The sequence below is a fragment of the Eurosta solidaginis genome, chromosome 5, assembly GCF_040869045.1.
Source record: "Eurosta solidaginis isolate ZX-2024a chromosome 5, ASM4086904v1, whole genome shotgun sequence".
Taxonomy (NCBI): domain Eukaryota; kingdom Metazoa; phylum Arthropoda; class Insecta; order Diptera; family Tephritidae; genus Eurosta; species Eurosta solidaginis.
Window position 1 is genome coordinate 11,170,834 of NC_090323.1, and position 13,566 is coordinate 11,184,399.

General features: G+C 35.7%; 1 protein-coding gene across 25 annotated transcripts in view; it reads left to right on the top strand.

Annotated features, from left to right (window-relative positions):
• nrm (neuromusculin) overlaps positions 1-13,566 on the top strand; it is an 819,260-nt gene that overhangs the window by 416,171 nt on the left and 389,523 nt on the right. For 20 of the 25 annotated variants that reach the window (XR_010953392.1, XR_010953393.1, XM_067786945.1 and 17 more), the window contains exon 1: positions 7,319-7,580. The exons of 2 other annotated variants lie outside the window; for them this stretch is intronic. The gene's annotated coding sequence lies outside the window, so the exon portion shown is untranslated. Of the gene's footprint in view, positions 1-7,318; positions 7,596-7,645; positions 8,000-13,566 lie in introns of those variants that run through there. 3 more of the 25 variants (XM_067786930.1, XM_067786939.1, XM_067786933.1) reach the window with 3 other exon arrangements.

A 13,566-nucleotide genomic window follows, 5' to 3' on the forward strand; every position in this document is an offset into this window, starting at 1 on the left:
AAAAGGCGAACAGCTATAGAACGAAGGCCCACTCCCTTTTAAAAATACTCATTAACACCTTTCATTTGATACCCATATCGTACAAACAAAGTCTAGAGTCACCCCTGGTCCAGAAAGGCCCACTCCCTCTTAAAATATTCATTAACTCCTTTCGTTTGATACCCATATTGCACAAACGAATTCTAGAGTCACCCCTGGCCCACCTTTATGGCGATATCTCGAAACGGCGTCCACCGATGGAACTAAGGATTACTCCCTTTTAAAATACTCATTAACACCTTTCATTTGATACCCATATCGTACAAACAAAGTCTAGAGTCACCCCTGGTCCAGAAAGGCCCACTCCCTCTTAAAATATTCATTAACTCCTTTCGTTTGATACCCATATCGTACAAACGCATTCTAGAGTCACACCTGGTCCATCTTTATGGCGATATCTCGAAAAGGCGTCCACCTATAGAACTAAGGCCCACTCCCTCTTAAAATACTCATTAACTCCTTTCGTTTGATACCCATATTGCACAAACGAATTCTAGAGTCACCCCTGGTCCACCTTTATGGCGATATCTCGAAAAGGGGTCCACCTATAGAACTAAGCCCCATGCCCTTTTAAAATAATCATTAACACCTTTCATTTGATACCCATATCATACAAACAAATTCTAAAGTCACCCCTGGTCCACCTTTATGGCGATATCTCGAAAAGGCGAACACCTATAAAACGAAGGCCCACTCCCTTTTAAAAATACTCATTAACACCTTTCATTTGATACCCATATTGTACAAACAAAGTCTAGAGTCACCCCTGGTCCAGAAAGGCCCACTCCCTCTTAAAATATTCATTAACTCCTTTCGTTTGATACCCATATCGTACAAACGCATTCTAGAGTCACACCTGGTCCATCTTTATGTCGATATCTCGAAAAGGCGTCCACCTATAGAACTAAGGCCCACTCCCTCTTAAAATACTCATTAACTCCTTTCGTTTGCTACCCATATTGCACAAACGAATTCTAGAGTCACCCCTGGTCCACCTTTATGGCGATATCTCGAAAAGGGGTCCACCTATAGAACTAAGCCCCACGCCCTTTTAAAATAATCATTAACCCCTTTCATTTGATACCCATATCATACAAACAAATTCTAAAGTCACCCCTGGTCCACCTTTATGGCGATATCTCGAAAAGGCGAACACCTATAAAACGAAGGCCCACTCCCTTTTAAAAATACTCATTAACACCTTTGATTTGATACCCATATCGTACAAACAAAGTCTAGAGTCACCCCTGGTCCACCTTTATTGCGATACCTCGAAAATCCGTCCACCTATAGAACTAAGGCCCACTCCCTCTTAAAATACTCATTAACTCCTTTCGTTTGATACCCATATTGCACACACGAATTCTAAAGTCACCCGTGGCCCACCTTTATGGCGATATCTCGAAACGGCGTCCACCTATAGAACTAAGGCCCACTCCCTTTTAAAATACTCATTAACACCTTTCGTTTGATGCACATATTGTGCAAACAAATTCTAGGGTCACCCCTGGTCCACCTTTATGGCGATATCTCGAAACGGCGTCCACCTATGGAACTAAGGATTACTCCCTATTAAAATGCTCATTAACACCTTTCATTTGATACCCATATCGTACAAACGCATTCTAGAGTCACCCTGGTCCATCTTTACGGCGATATCTCGAAAAGGCGTCCATCTATAGAACTTAGGTCCACGCCCTTTTAATATACTCATTAATACCTTTCATTTGATACCCATATCGTACAAGCGCATTCTAGAGTCAACCCTGATCCACCTTTATGGCTATATCCCTAAATGGCGTCCACCTATAGAACTATGGCCCACTCCCTCATAAAATACTCCTTAATGTCTTTCATTTGATACACATGTCATACAAACACATTCCAGGGTTTCCCTCGGTTCATTTTCCTACATGGTTATTTTCCCTTATGTTGTCACCATAGCTCTCAACTGAGTATGTAATGTTCGGTTATACCCGAACTTAACCTTCCTTACTTGTTATATTTAGAGAATTCACGTCCTCGGTATCGAAAAACTTTTATATACAACATAACGTGGGCACACCAAAGGCAACTCGGTATACACGGCACTGCATAGGGTGGTTTATATATAAAGAGAAAGTCTTGGAATAAATGGAGTTCTCCTTAGGAATCGTATTAGACATTGCCGGGACTTTCAACAATGTCTCTAAACAGGTGATCATGGACGGTACATTGAAGTACATCCAGCACTAACCTGATGGATCAGTTGAGTGCTTAACTGCAGGAAAATTACTTATCAGTGGAGGCTGTATGAGACCACACATCGGTTGACAGGAGCACGCAGCAGTTGTGCCTCTACTGTGAATGCTGGCCATTCACCAATTGCTCAGGTGGATCATTGATGGATCGGCCGCTTAGAAGTATATATTCCTGGGCATCCAGTTTCGGGTTGAGCGCATACGTAAAGAAGACGGATATGGTCTTGTTTACTAGGAGGTATAATGTCCCGAATAATCTAGAAGGTGTGACCCTGCAGGAGCAATCTTGTACCCTGTATCTAGTAATCATTCTAGACAGCAAGTTTTCTTGGGAGCTCAACGTAGAGGAGAGAGTGAAGAAGAACTCAACGGAACTGTATGCATGTAAAAGAATTTTGTCGTGTACATAGGGCCTATCAACCTCTCTCTCTAATGATACATTTACAGCGATTGTAAAGTCCATTGAGGGATTTTGTAGGCTATCAAGGTTTAGTATAACGGGAACCGTCCAAACAACACCTACGGCTGCACTGTATGCCATTCTGCACATTCCACCTGTTGACCTGATGGCGAAGAATATAGCATTAAAAATACCAACGAGGCTTAGTGCCTCGGGTAGCTTGAATGCAAATCATATGACCATGGTACTATACTGCCGTCCTAATAAAGAATGTGGGTAACATTTTTTTCGAACATAAGTCATTCACAAAGGCGTGAATAAGGATCTCAAAGTTGAACTTTTTTTGTATGAACAGAACGATCACATCCAAATTAGTCGAAAATACTTACTTTCAATAAAAAAAAACAGCATATGCTGAAAAGTTACAAGCAAACTATCCTTAATATGTCGGTTTCAGTAAAAACGTAGATATCCACATTCTTTTTTAGAACGGCACTATAGCGGCAACAACTACTGGCCTTTCTACTTACATACCTGCGTTTCAAGTGGCCCTTAGATTCACCATAGAGATGGATGGCTGGCGCAATGAAGCTAAAATGTATACACCAATGGTTCTAAAGTAATGGAAGGAGTAGGGTCCGCGATAGGCTACGCAGACCCGGAAATAAACAGATGCTGCTAGATCACTGTAGTGTTTTTTCAGGCGAAAGCAGTAGCCGTAGCCGAAGCTCTAGAAACGCTAGCTTAAACTGCAGCCGCGTCAAAGTTACTCTTAGAGCTGTTGACTCATGACTGTTATTCTGACTAGACACTGCATTCTATTGTCACATGTTTTTAAATTAAGCCTAGTCAGTGACAGGTGATGTAGGAAGTGTTAGAGGATTAAGCGATCGTGCACATTTTGTACTCATTCTCTGCACTCGTCAGACTAAGACTCCTGTTATTGGGAGCGATACAGGTATCAGATCTAGAAACAGAAAGTGGCATAGTTCCCAGAAAGCTTCCAATATTTGCTTAGATGACAAATTAGTTAATAACATAGTTCTTGTTTTTGATAGGGGTTTTCGGTTTGGTTACTAACTTTACCCTGAATTCCATTATTCTCTTTCTCTAAGTTCACGTCAACTATCCCCGTTTCGCTAAAACTGCCGCCAAATGAGAGCACCAGGGGAGGCCACGTCTTTTTTCACCTGCATATCACGATTCAGTGACGATCTCTCTCTGAATCTGCTTACAAATTGCGCTGTCGACTCGAATAATGTCTTGATCGGATCGTCTTCGTCCATGCGCATAACATGACTTAGCTAGCGAAGCCTTATTTTCACAAACAGCAGTAATCTACATACATAATCTTTACACATATGGCCATTTGGTGCTTTTAGTGCTATTTTTGGAAGCACATTTACTTATATGCTAATGTTTATATAAGTGTATAATTTGATTGACGTCTTGGTTTGAATTTTATTTTTATACCGCGTGAACTTGAACTTTACATTGCTCTGGAGAATTATTCAGTGAAGCTATTTTTCTTGGCTATTTATAGATACCACTTGAAAGCTGTAGTATATATATATATATATATTCTTCTTGTTTTTGCTTTAAAATTGAATATTCATTATTCAAGAGCTGTATTAACAGAAATTTAAATGACCATGTTTATGTTACATATTCGGTTCTATAAAAAATAAAAAAATAAAATAAAAATTTGTCTCAGCAGCATTACGTCTAAGAGCGTGTATTTTGACCTTTGTAGAGAAGGGAATCAGAACTTGTAATTATGATCAGTACCTAAGATTTTTTTTAACTTTCGGCTAATCTCTTAAGTCCACTTTAGGGCCCCCTACGTACGCTTTTTATATAAATCAAAATTAAGCAAGATCCAAGTCTTGTATGAGTTCCATAAAATTTATAATTATCTCGACCCACGCAATACCTAGGGAAACTTGTTTATATATTCCGAAATTTTTTTATCTACTTTAAACTTTAGGTTCTTTAAAATAACTTTTACAAAAATTCTATGAAATAAAATTTCCGGTCATAAATTTTTCGCATAGTTCTGCTAAAAATAACTTGATATAATAAATAAAAATAGTTAACGAAAATCTTAAATCTTTAATCAAAAGTATAAAAATAAAAATTGTATTTCGCAGCTATATATAAAAAAAAACAAGTAAGGACGGGACTGTCTTCGGCTGTGCCGAAGACTTCATACCTTTCATGAATGGGGCTGAACAATAATTTTATCCCGTTTGCAATCTCCAAATAATCTGATGTATAAGATAAGAAATATATAGTGAACAGATGTAAATTCCTAAACGATTTTCAAGATAAATATAAAATAAAAAATGGCAAAAAACCTCCTTATCTGAACGATCGGTTGTATGGGATATATTTTATATATAGCTCCGATCGAAATGATTTTTACAGGAAATCTTCTATTATATATTAAAATATATATCACCGAGTTTCACGTTTATACTTTCTAAATTAAGGGAGAAATGGCCAAAAATCTTTCTATATGAACGATCGGTTGCATGGGATGTAACTATATATAGCTCCGATCAAAGTGATTTTTCAGGATATCTTCTATGATATATTAGAATATATATTACAGAGTTTCACGTTTATACTTTCTAAATTGCAGCAGGAATGACCAAAATCGTCTTATATGAACGATCGGTTGTATGGGAGATAATTGTTATAGTGGTCCGATCCTACCGGATCCGACAAGTGGATAATATATTACAAAAATACTTAGTGGTGAGTCTATATTCTATATTTCTCAACGTTGCAAACATCGGACCAAAGTTAATATACCATTTCATGTTCATGAAAGGTATAATAATGGTAAATGGTATTGGCACAATAACTTTTTCACATTTTTGCTGACAGCAGACAAAAAAAACTATCAAAAAATCCAAAAGTTTGGGCTTTAGAATTAACGCTTTGGTAAAATAAAATTCAATGGTCTGATAAATTGCTCACTCCTAGAGTTTTAAAAATTTTTCGTAAAGATTTTAAAATTTTACTGAAGTTTCGTGCTACTTTGCGTCAGATCTGCAGTTAAAGTTTATATTGATTTTATTATATATTTGCATGTGTTTTTCTAAAAAAAAATACGAAAATTATTTTGCTTAAGCAAAAATAGATGAAAACTGCTGAAGGTCCTCATGACAACATTTTTTTTCCGTGAGTGTGGATATTAGGGCGGGTCGATTTAAAAATCGCTCATTTCTCTGTGAAAATCGTATTCTAGGGATCAAAATAACAAACTTTGCCGAAGGAACCATACCTCTAAAATTACATTTACATACGTTCTGACCAAATAAATTTCTAAAGAGAAAAATAAACTCCAAAAAGAAAAAACATAGGCATTTCAAAGTGGGATTTTTCAAAATTTGCCCCAACGACCCAATGGGGGGGGAGGGGGAATCAGAATTCGTTTTAGAGGTATGGTTCCTTCGGCAAACTTTCTTATTTTGATCCCTAGAATATGATTTTCACCACAGAGCAATGGGCGATTTTTTTGCCTCCCCACAAATCGACCCGGCCTAGTGGATATATATGTAAGCGGATATTTAAATTTGGTCTCTACAAGAAAATTTGTTATACGCATCTTTTGTTGTTTTTATTGCTCCCTACATACTTTGTAAATGTATTTACTGCTGTTAGCCACTTGTCGCGCACTTGCCTTAAGCATAACGGCCAATTTCTGTTTGCCATAATGCGAGTACGAGTGCGTTTTATGTGTCTGCTCTTGTTGTTGCTACACATTGCTCTGTCGACTTTAACATATTACATTTTTGCCGAAGCAACGTAAGAAGTAGCAGCAGACGCAACTGTAACGCCAACAGCGATAGAGTGGCAACATTTATGCCAGTATTTTATGAGCATAAACAAAAAACAAATATACTCTTTTCGACCCGGCCTAAAGGCACTGAAGAGCGCACAACACATTAGAGCAACGCTCAACATTTGTGTGCGAGTAATTGGAAATTTCAAGTGGACTTGCGAATGGGCGCGTGTGTGTGTTTGTCTGCATGTGCTGATGGGTATACGTGCGACTTATTTTAGGGGTTGCTGACTCTGTTGGCTCATTGCTTTTGACTGTTTCTCATTACTAACTTTATTTTGTTTTGTTTTTTGTTCATCTTTTTTCTTGCGTTCTTTCGAGTTTTTCAAAAGTCGTGAACGTTGTCGTTTTTACCACATCACTCATTCACTCATGTTGCTAACAGCCTGTGACTTGTGCAACCCTAAAACAACAACAACAAAAATAACATGTGTACATAAACAGTTTAGCAGTCAGCGGCAGCCACTTGTCATTAATTCTTTTAAAACGTCTGTTGGCTAGCTTGCGTGTGCGTCCAACCTCACCCTGACGCCTCAACGCGCTGTACGTACTACACACAGTGCACGGCTGTCATGAGACATAGCTGAATTGTTTTTTCTGTGTGTCATGTTTCGTTTTTGGCCAACTGTTGTATGAGCGCTCCCTATGCCATGTTCTTCTTCCGTATTCGCTTTTGTGCTCCCAACAAATACGACGACGACGACGACGAAAATATTTGTGGCAGCCGTCAGCAAACCAAACAACAAACCAACCATCTCATCAAGTTGATTTCATTTCAGTTTCATTTCATACATCGTGCGGTGTTGTTGAAGTGTGTTTCGACGCGCGTCACTTCCGCTTTAACGAGTCCCATTTCATTTTAAACGCTTACGTTTTCAATTACATCTAGACATAAAAGTTACACACTCATACATACATACATGTTTTCAAAAATATATTTGTGCACTTTAAATAAGTAAAGAATTCTACATCAACAAAAAAATAACGAAGATTGTGTGTACGACGGAAAAAGCTGCGACCGAAAGGAAGCAAATAGCAACAAGAAAAAGTAAATAACAAAAAAGTAAAAATTTTATTTTTGAAATTAAAAGTTTAAAAAATTTTTAAACGTAAAAATTTAGTAACGAACAATTTTTTTTTATATCTCAAAAATTTTCATTTAAATAAAAAATTCGCAACACGAAAAAAAAGTATTTAAAACTATATAAAAAAAGTTTTTTGAAATTTTTGTTAGCAATTTTTGCATTTTACGCATTTGCTAAGAAAAATTGATCAAAAATTTTATTTTGGCTAAACCCACGCACACAGCCAGTCACTCATTCAATTATTGTAGCATGGCAGCTGCAGGAGATTAGAGGAAAAATTATGATTTGAAAAATTTAGCTAAATTTTTTGCTGCTTTTTGTTTTATGTTGTTATGCTGGTTTTTTGTGAGTTAATTTAAGAATGTGAGCATATTTGAATGTGGTAAGAAAAAAACAAAAAACAGAAATGTATAAGAAATAAAAAACTAATTACTTAATAAAAAAGTAAAAAATGAAAGCTGAGAAAACAAGAAAGCCTAACAGATATTAAAATGTTGTGTAAAATTTATAAGGAAGAAAGAAAAATTTAAAATTATATCGAAAAATGACCAAAAACATAAAAAAAAAAAACAAATAAAGGTGTCTAAGTTCGGGTGTAACCGAACATTATATACTCAGCGTGAGCTTCAATTGTAAATTTCATTTTAGATAAATTACTTTTCTATATAGCACGTGGCACCACCCGTTTAATAAAAATGTTTCCACATTTCCTCTTACAATAAAACTTAAAAAGTGAAATATCCTTGATTCAAAACTATTTTCTGCTAAGTTATAGCTTATTATTCTAGTCTACGACCCTTTTAAACTTGCTTTATATCTAAGTTGCCGTGATCTTTAAACGATCCCATCCATTTTTGCTAGAAATATTTTCTGCTATAAGGAAAATATGTGTACACAATTTTATTACGATGTGTTAATTTTTCTTCGAGTTATGGCTCCTGAAACATAAAAAATTGCTTAGTCATAAAAGCGGCGGTGCCACGCACATTTTTTAAGTTTGAAGTTTTTCCTATTTACTGTTATAAATCCACTTGGGAAATGGAATACCATTGATATAAAGCTCTTTTTTGCAAAAATATAGCTTATTTTATTCTTTTATATAAAAGTGGGCGTAGTCCTTAACCGATTTTATTAATTTTTTTCAAAGCATTCCTAATGGTAAAGGCAACCCCTCTGCCGAATTTTTTTACGATAGGTTTAACGATTTTTGATTTATGATTAACAATATTTGTAAAATTGATTTTATCACAAGTGGGCTATGCCACTCCCATTTAAAAAATTTTTTTCAAATTTTTATCAAGAGTCTCAATATCAGTCCACACGTAACATTTCAACACTGTAGGTGTATTATTTACTAAATTATCAGGTTTTTTGTGTTTTCAAAAAGTTTATATATATAAAAAGTGGGCGTGGTTATCATCCGATTTCGCTCATTTTCAGTACCAATTTCTTCTGGGTCCAGATAAGCTCGTGTACCAAATTTGGTGAAGATCTCTCAATATTTACTCAAGTTATCGCGTTAACGGACAGACGGACGGACGGACATGGACCAATAAAATTTTTTTTCGATCCTGATTATTTTGATATATGGAAGTATATATCTATCTCGATTCCTTTATACCTGTACAACCAACCGTTATCCAATCAAAGTTAATATACTCTGTGTGCAAACCGCGCTGAGTATAAAAATAATAAATTATAAAAAAATAAAATTAATGACGTTACAAAAATATGATTTAAATGGAGAACACAAAAATGATTTATGATAAAAAATGTAAAAACATATTTCATAATTTATTTGCTATAAAGTTTTTTTAGTGAGTCCAAAAACTGGTTTACTAATTATTTCACCCCAGAAATGAAAATGCCTCTTAAATATTTAGTAATATGTTGCACAAACACGTGGCAACTTCCTACAGCCTCATTAAAAATAAGGAGACGTGGAAAGAGGAAAAATGTTAGAGTTTTTGATTTTGCGTATCAAATATTACGCATTTTATAAGAACCAATATTCCCCAAGAACGAAAGCCTAAACTATTAAAGATTCTAAATATGTGCCCGAAGAAAATATTGTGACCAGCTAAGCCTTAAGCTTGCCTATCTTTAAGTTTATTCAGAAAAATTAGTGTTTGGGATACCACCTATCAGAAAGATACCATGGTTGGGTTAGGTTGAGCTGGCTGTTCAATAAAGACCTCACATATGCTGAGTGTGTCCATAATGTTACCGGACTTTGTTTGACAAGCAAACGTAAGAACCACAATCAGGTGGCAGTGCTTATGTTACAAAATAATTCCATCCTCTTGGCAAAAACTAGAAATTTTCTGTTACCTAGCTTAATTCCTGCCCCGAGACCAGCCAACTCTGCCATCCCTGACAATTTTCGGAGAAATAATAAAACTAATATTGGTGTAATTTTAAACATAACATGACAACGTCAAAAAATTTGATGTAAATGTACAGAAATCCGCAGTGGTGTGGTGATGGCTTGATACGCCTTTCAGAATTACCGCCATTTTGTTGTTTGTGTAGCGGTAAAGATACATGCCGAAGGTTATGGGGAGTGCTATGAATGTAAATTATCCTCTGCTAGATATTTATTGCCAGATATTTATCCTATACCAACGAGCGCCATTAACCCACAAGCCCCACCATCTGGGGAACGATTTAATATGACCACATTTTTTCTTATAGTTCATCCACTCCCATAAGCTAGTTCTATGAGAAACTTGGGGTTGTCAGAGCCTCGCCTGCTGAAAAAACAGGATACGCGACGGTAAGGTGTGGTTGATAAATGGATCGCAGAAGCTTCAAATTGCGCTGCATCAAAATTTTTGAAAGGAGGTTTTTCAATTAGAAGAACATTTTTCTAAAACGAGTGGGTCACGTCGCGCTGTTCAAAAAACTAAAAAGGAGCACGACGCAAATTTGAAGAGAAGTTCGGTTAAAATCTCCTCGCAGGTTATCGCGCTCTACATTTATTTTTATTTATGTCATAATTTTTCTCTTGAGATTCTCTATAAATGCTTCAAATGTCCTTTTGGAGTACTTATGCTAAACCAGTTGTAGCCCCTTAAAGTATGAAGTATTATGAAAAAACTAGTACGTGAAAACGACTGAAGAGCTCAAACGGACATTATAAGGAACTAAAGAGATTCTTTAGGCAGAAATAATGACATATAAATTAAAAAAATGGAATTTCAAATAACCAATGCGCCTCTCGTGCGTAGGTTTTAAGTTTTGTACTAAAGGCTGAAATATAAAAAACAATATTTCGCTGAAACAGCTACGCCTGGGAAGGAAAATTTGAATTGGGCCCCATTAACATAAAAACCGTGTTGCATAGGCGGTTAGATTTTCGGGGAAAGAAAGTCTCTCTATACATGATTTTATTTTGATATCATTTATCTAATAGAATGGATTGGTCGAATTTTCGATCGCGTGCGATACTGGTATATATAATAAGGTTACTTGGCAAATGTGGTTGTAACCTTTCTTAACCCTCCGATTAGCGGTGAATAAATTCAACACATCTTAGCGTTGTCGTCTGGCCAGACGAAATTTTACACTTTGAAATTTATCCACAAATATTTTAATTTTTATTTAAATTTTGAAGAAAACAAGTCGCACACTGTGACAAGTTTGAATTTTTTTTTTTTTAAAGTTTGAAATGAATTCGATCTATGAGGTTTTATAAGCTATGTTCCAGACGACAACGCTAAAATGTGACATAATCAACTTTAGTACAAAAAAACAGATAAAATAAAAAGAAAAAATATCGATATCGGAACTATTATAAAGACCGCCTCTAAACTTAAAAAGTCACTAAAGCTTTTCATGATCGGGTGGGTAGCAGTAAAGTTATTCACGAAAATAAAGCCTTCTCGTCTGCCAGACGCCACACTCTATCGGAGGGTTAAGCATATTTCTAATGCAATACAAATTAAAAAAAATATTTCAAATATGCTTTGAAGAAAACCCGGCTTCGGAATTATGCCATAATCAGTGTAATTTTTCGTGCTGATCTGATGTTGTCGTTTGTCATTTGTTTACAGTTCACAAATTCATGAGCAGGTGTTGCCAAATTGGATATCTTTGTATGTATAAATATGTGTGTTGTGTGTTCATTCAGAAACGGGGATGGTTTTCACTGAACAAATTGTGAGGGTAACTGAGGCAGATAGAAGTCAGTAATTTTAGTAGTTTTACCTTTTTTTGTGTGTTTGTTAATTTGGTTTTTTGCTTATGTTTTGCCTATTTGGCGGCCACCGCGGTGTGATGGTAGCGTGCTCCGCCTATCACACCGTATGCCCTGGGTTCAACTCCCGGGCAAAGCAACATCAAAATTTTAGAAATAAGATTTTTCAATTAGAAGAAAATTTTTCTAAGCGGGGTCGCCCCTCGGCAGTGTCTGGCAAGCGCTCCGATTGTATTTCTGCCATGAAAACTCATCTGCCTTGCAGATGCCGTTCGGAGTCGGCATAAACATGTAGGTCCCGTCCGGCCAATTTGTAGGGAAAAATCAAGAGGAGCACGACGCAAATTGGAAGAGAAGCTCGGCCTTAGATCTCTTCGGAGGTTATCGCGCCTTACATTTATTTTTTTTATTTATTTTTTGCCTATTTGTTGATACTCGTCTGTCTGGTGTTACTTTGTGTTTTCGCAGCAGATCAAATTGCTTGTAACAAGAATAAAGGCCAGAAAAAAAACAGAGAATAGTGCACGTGAGTTTATTGGTAACAAACTTGGTTAGTAGTAAGCTTCTTTGCTGGGCGGTATCTATTTTGTTTATTATAAAAGAAATAAAAGTAGTCAACTTCCAGCTTTTGTTGCAAGCAAAGCATAAAAGAGGAACTTGACATTTGCTTTGGCTAAGGGTGCTTTTACACTTTGCAAGTGTAATTATTTGTTCCACTTATTGGTAACTTTTACAACATTTTTCACAGTTAAAACCTGCATTTTAACAAATGAATAGAAAACAAAATATGTTAGCAAGTATTTTTCTTGTATAGTGAGAATGTTTATAACAGTTATTCGCAAAGAAGTTCCTTCATATTTACAAACGCAACTTCCTGCGTGATTGTGGCGATGTTATTGGTATACATAAGATTGCGCTGAACGCATCTATATATGAAAAACTTTCTTTGTGCCTCGGGGATTAGTTTAAGCTTGTATTTCAAGCATTTAATATCTTATGCATGAATTCTATGCTCAAAAGTCTGCATGTAGTCACGTTGCGTTTATATTCGAAGCTCCAGCTGTTGTGCACCACTGAACCAGGCATTTACGTATATACGAATTTTAAAGCTCCTTGCAAATAACTTTTAACTATTTACTCAATTTGAAGCCAAGAAAAAAGAGATTTAAAAAAATATGATAAGAATTTGTAGCATAGAATTTGCATGTGCATTTAAAAACAAAATTGAATTTGTTAAAAAAAAAGCAGTAACCAAATAAATATTTTACATGGAATTTAATTTAAATTGAGAAAAATTATGCTGCTCTGTTTGCATTGCTATTTTTCCTATTTCTTTAAGTGAGGTTTAATTGGAATTTCATTTAAATATAAAAACAAATAACTTTTATAAGTAATTAAATGTAAACAAGAAATTCATTGCCTTCTTCTATGTACTAATAAATTTATGTATGTAAGCATAATATACGGTATAATCCAAAATACCTTGAAAGCTTGAAAAACAAAAGGACTAGCTTATTTACAATACTGAGCATTATTTATGTTTTCTTCATGTTTTCTTTTCATTTGTAGCCTGCGGCTAAAACTACATACAGACATACTTACGTACCTACACATTTACACCCAAAGAAATGAAGTTCGTAAAATCAACAAATCAGATTACCAGTAAATTCAGTCAAATTTAGCGCAGTATGGTTAATCTAACGGAGTTGTATAGTGTTTCAACAGAAGAAATATTGTTGGTCTCAAATACA